This window comes from Trichosurus vulpecula, chromosome 8, assembly GCF_011100635.1.
Source record: "Trichosurus vulpecula isolate mTriVul1 chromosome 8, mTriVul1.pri, whole genome shotgun sequence".
Taxonomy (NCBI): Eukaryota; Metazoa; Chordata; class Mammalia; order Diprotodontia; family Phalangeridae; genus Trichosurus; species Trichosurus vulpecula.
In genome coordinates this window covers 189,754,509-189,760,508 of record NC_050580.1, presented here as the reverse complement: position 1 = coordinate 189,760,508, position 6,000 = coordinate 189,754,509, and positions in this window count along the sequence as shown.

The following is a 6,000-nucleotide window of genomic DNA, read 5'->3' as shown; positions in this document are numbered from 1 at the left end:
TACCCTTTTCAACCTTAGAAATGGTTATGTAGCTTAGTGGATAGAGTGCAGGCCTTAGACAGAGGAAAACTTGAGTTTATATCTTATGTCAGATACTTACGAGCTGTGTGACCTTAACCTTTCTGTGCCTCTACTTCCACATTTGTAAATGAGTGGGTTGGATCAGCTCATTTACCTAAGATAATTTATGTCTCTTTCTCTATGATCTATTATAATCTCTATGTGCCTCAGGCAACAAACTCTCTGGGATTTACCTACTTAGACAGTGACCAGTTGCATCTGGTTCCTACCTCAGAACTTCTCTTTGCTGACTAAATACATCCTCCTTCATACAACCCCTCTTAGGAAATGAACAATTTCAAGCTTGATTTTCTTGCATGTGATGTTGTTGTCTGACTCTTTGTGACCCCATTTGGGATTTTCTTGGCAAAGATGAGTCATTTCTTTTTCCAGATCATTTTACAGATGAGGAAACTGAGGCAAATGAGGTGAAGTGACTTTCCCAGGATCATACAGCTATTTTGCATGTACATTTTGAGAATGTGTAAAGTTTGAATGTGAGAACAACTCTTCAGGGAACGAGGCATGTGTATACCATCTTAGAGAGATATCGTGGGATAATGGATAAAGAATTGATTTTGGAGCCAGGAAAAACTGGGTTCAAATTCTGCCTCTGAAGGATATTTGCTGTGTGAGCTAGGGTAACCTACTTAATTTCTCAGTGCTCTAGAGAACCTTCTAAGGTGATAACCTACCTGAATTGGTAGGAATTTCCTATATCAATGAAATAGATCTTGTACCTTATCCCTATCTGAAGATACCATACCAATCTTGCAAACATTTGTCTGGAGGAAATGAATGATTCTTTGAAACATTCAGTTCCAACTCAAGTAATATTCTGGACAGAAAATAACTGATGGTAATGATGTGGTCTATCCATCGTTAAAAAATGCTATCTTGAGAAGTGTGTTATTACAGCATAATCATGTACAAGGGCAGTGGGAAAGAAGGGAGAGAAAGGGTATGGTAGGCAGAGAGGAGAGCTGAAGTCTCCATATTAGAGGGTTGAGTTTCTAAGCTTAAAGAGCTATGCAGTATTTGCTGTCCATTTAACTTGTAAACAATAAAATACCTCAAAAATTCCCTTGGAAATAATTGGGTTATCAATCCTTCCTAACTCATTTTAGTTTCTCATGTGCCCCTTAGAAAACAATAAAGAATGCAAACGATATGCATCTCAATTCTCATTATGTTTCTTTCCCCATGTCCTTCCACTGTTTTTCTTTGGAGGGGAAAACTTTGAAGGGCAGTAGGGGGAATAAATAGACTAGAAAAAAATTACCAAAGGAGCAAGTAAGTTTTAAATTTAAATTCAATTAAGTCATGTATATTTTGCTGCTCACATCTCTTTTGTTCTCCCTTTAAAAAAATCCTGTTAGGATTTTTTTCCATATACTAAAGACAAACCCCCACCAAAGGGAAAAAAAAAGCTTTCTCATAAGTTCTTAAAAAAAGAGAAAAACCACTAACAACCAATAAACCACTTTCATACCTAACTTTAAAAGCATACTGGAGCTCTTCTATTTAGGTTAGTACGAATCATAAAATTTTAGACTATTAGTTACTAATTTTTCATGTGTAACATTTGCCATTATCCAAAATTAACGAACTGATACAATTAGAGTTTTCAGAACAAAATATTTATGGTTGAATATAAATCATATAAAAGGAAATTGCATTAGCATGTAAAGCATATCCAGTCTTCTCCAATCTTGAAAATATTCAAACATCTCTGGGAGAATGTTTTTTGAATCATCATTTGACCTTTATAATCAAAATCAAAGCTGAATTGTATTTTATAAATCTGTATCTGTCTTCCATATTAAATGGAAAAGCAAAAAATCCAGATGATGTGGATTTCATCCAGACGAAAGAGAAGAAAGGCCTTAAAAACCCCAGCTCAACTTGCCAATAGAAAACTTCCTAGATTCCAAGATCCACGCTAGCCATTCTTGTAGGGATTCCTCACTTAGAACTATTTCTGGTAAGAACTGTTGTATACAGCCAAAGTTTGGTTGATATTTTTCACGCAGATCAGGGGTTCTTAACCTGATGGCTACAGATCTGTAAGGATTCTGGGCATAGATTTCAGGGCATCTGTGAACTTGTTTGGGGAAAAAAATGACATCTTTATTTTTACTAAACTCTAACTGAAATATAACATTTCCTTCAATTGTGAATGTAGTCAATAATACGTAGGGGTCTATAGGCTTTGCCAAGACTGTCCAGGGGGTCCATGACACAAAAAGATTAAGAACTACTTGTCTTTTGAAGACATGGCTATTGATAATAATAATTTTTTTTTGCTTCCCTTTATTTCAATTGAGTTTTTACCACACTTATAGCAATATCTTTATATCAACATGTTAAGAATCTGTTATTTCCTTAAGATAAAGTTTTATGTAGTTATTTATAACATCATAATGCTTAATAAATATTTTGGGAATAGAACTAAAAAAAATCACTTGCTGAGAAAAATGAGTAGACATAACCTCAAAAATGAGAATATAACTTTAACAACCCACCTAAACTAGAAAGAAGTGTCACATAAAAAAGTGGACTCTCATCAGTATTACAAACAAGTGTTTTTATGTGTTAACAAGACAAGTTACATATTAAACATATTTATTCTTTATTATATGGACAAAAAACCTGTTCTATTAAAACCAGCCATAGGGTGAAAATCCATGAAAAAAATCATATTCTCTAATGCATATTTTATGTCTGTTCCAAAGAGGAATTTTCCATAAAGTGAAAGATACACATTGTTTATTAAAGCCAAAATCTGAAAAGCAAGTGTTTATTTAGTGAGGGAATGTGTGTAGATAAAACACTTGGGAATTGTCATTCCCACCCTAATTTTGTCTTTAGTTTATGTACTTTTTTTGGTGCTGTTAAGATAGCCTGTTCTCAATTTCATTCTATTGCGCTACATTAAATCAAGCTGTGAAAGGCTCTCCTGAGTTGTTAAATTATTATTTAAGCCTTGAATTGTTTTAACTTTTTACATGTCAATTTTTTTTTTAAAGAGAGGTAGTGGCATGGTAGACAAAGAACTGGCCTTGGGGTTAGGAAGAGCTAGGTTTGAGTCTGATGTATGTTGGTTATGTGACACTGGACAAGTCATTTAATCACTTGGGGTTCAAGGAAATATAGGACAACATGTTATTGAGAAAGTACTGGTATAAGGAATTTCCTTATCTGGGAATTCCCTAAACCTATGACATTACAAGTCTAGGCTCTCTTCCTAATCTTTTTTCCCTAACTACATTAAAAATTCTATGAGGATAGGAACCATGTTATCATACTTTATATCTTGATAATCCCCATCATAATACTATGAGTGTAGCATGTGCTCAATACAGATTTGTACTGGGAAGGAGAAGAGGAAAGAAAACACAGTGTGCCTTTCAGTTTTCCTTGGATACTGAGTCAATACTCTGTTTATCTGTGGGGACTTTTGTAGACGATCCTGGGAAACCTTCAGGGCAAATAAGAAATGTGGAACTTCCAGTTTCCTTCGTGTCTCCAGCTGAATGATTCTCCCCTAGCTATGGTGAAATATGTCAACTTGCCTTTGACGTTTTCAAATAATCATATATTCTGAGTTAATGACTTTGAAGAAAATGGGTAGATAGTCCAAGGAAAGTGTCATCTCAGAAGCTGGATCCTTTTGGCAAAGCACCTTTTTTTTAGATGTTGAAGCTTCATTCGCCACCTTTCTAATCACGACCTCTCTTTCTATCAACCCATCCACTGGATAGTGTAGCCCTCAAAGTTCTGTTTGTTTGAGGCAAAGGTTAGTGAATAGGCAGACCGATGGCCTTGGAGTCAGGAAATCTGCCAGTCACCCCCTCAACCACTCCCAGACTTTGTTTCCAAATCTTTAAACTGGAGTTAACATGTGCATAACCTATTTCAGAGGGTTGTAGTGAGACAAGTCCTTTGAAAACTTTAGGCTATTACGCAGTTGAGAGTTATTACTTGTAGCTTGCTATCTGCTATCTGCTAAGCATACCACGCTTGGCCAAAATTTATCGGATTGGAAATTTGAGGGGCTTGGAGTCGGGGTGGGGGCGTCGTCAGGAATAAGGACTAACTCCCAAATGGGAAAATAAAGAAAAGCTTTGTCGGGTTGAGGGAAAACACCCCCTTGAAATATAAAGTCAGGTTCTTTGAGGTAGAAAGATCTATAGGGACCATCTATATTACAATTTTCTCATTTTATACTGAGGGAACTGAGACCTAGAGAAGAAATGGCTTGCCCAAATTTTCCTGCTACTCTAGTTTTATTTATATGTGTGTGATACAAGGACAAAGGATCCACGCTCATTTTAAGATGCCTTGAATTGTTGTTTTAACTTTTTATGTATATCTTTTTTTTTAAGAGAGACAGTGGCATGGTGGATAAAGAGATGGCCTTGGGGTTACAAAGAGCTAGCTGGGTTTGAGTCTGAGGTATGTTGGCTATGTGACCCTGGGCAAGTCATTTAACCAGAGCACAGCTTAAATGCCTACCTTTTCTTACTTCCCTAGCACTAGCACTTATTCTTCCCTTAAATTACTTTGTGTATCATATGTATTTACTTACCTGTGAGCAGATAAGTTGTTTCCTCAGTAGAAACGCAAGCTCTTCAAGGGCAGGGATTACCTACCTTTTTATTCTTTTTTGCATCCCCAGACAAGGGTGGGGAACCTGGGACCTTGAGGCCTCATATGGCCTTCTCGGTCCTCTGGTAAGGCCTTTTGACTTTATTAAGGGGATCTGTTCTGTGAAGTTTGGATTCAGTCAAAGGGCCACATATGTTGATATAACAATCAATTGTGGCCTCTAGGCTGCAGGTTCCTCACCCCTGGAGCATAAGTGACATACCAAATGTTTGTTGAATTACTGAATATACTCCTATTATGAGTGTTTATCTTGGCTCTAAATAAACACAAAGTAGGTAGCAGTCAAGCCTTTATTAGGTCAGAAGTATTAAGAAAAGTTCTTGAATTAAAGAATAACTTTCAGTAAAGAAAATATTTTTATCTCTGCTTCTAGCAAGCACATACCCATCTTTCTGCTAGGGAAACTAGTTTACTGATTTTGGTGATTTGCTTAGGTCATTTTAAGAAGTAAAAAAAACCCAAAAAACAGTGTAGTACCTGCTTTCTGAGTCCCTGAAAGCTGTTTCCCTTCATAGAATCCACCAAGTGCCCTTGACTACAGACATCACATATCTGGTCTGAAAAGTGTTCCAACTAAAACTAAAGGAATAGATAAAGCCTGCTGCTATGATAAACTGAACTGCTCTTGTAGAATTCATCTGTTTCTGGTGCATGTAGAAATTACAAAGGTGTTTTTTTTTTTAAATAAGAAAAAAATGTTGAGAAATACAGCTATTCAAAGAGGCTTCCAGGGAATTAATGACTGCTTTAGGTTAATGGTCATTGGCTTCACATTCAGCCCTCAATTAAACCCAGAACTTGAATTATCACTTAATTGACTTTATTTCATTTCATGTTAGCATCTCAAAGTGGCCTTCATGTAGAAAAAAAAAATCACTCTGTCATAGTAATGGCATCCTTTTCTTTGGGAAGTAAGGCCATTTTGTGCAGCCCAGTACTGTCACTATAGGGCAGCCAGGTGGTGCAATGGATAGAGTGACAGGCTTGGGGTCAGGAAGACCTGAATTCAAATGTGGCCTCAGACACTTCCTAGCTGTGTGGTCCTGGGCGAGTCACTTACCCCTGTTTGCCTCAGTTTCCTTAGCTGTAAAATGAGCTGGAGGAGGAAATGCAAATCATTTTAGTATCTTTGCCAAGAAAACCCCCAAATGGGGTCATGAAGAGTCGAACATGACTGAAATGACTAAACAACAAAAGTATCACCATGTCCTTGAGTTGGTATTCATCTTTGCTTGAGCATCACTCTGTAGGTTCCATACATTTGTACTA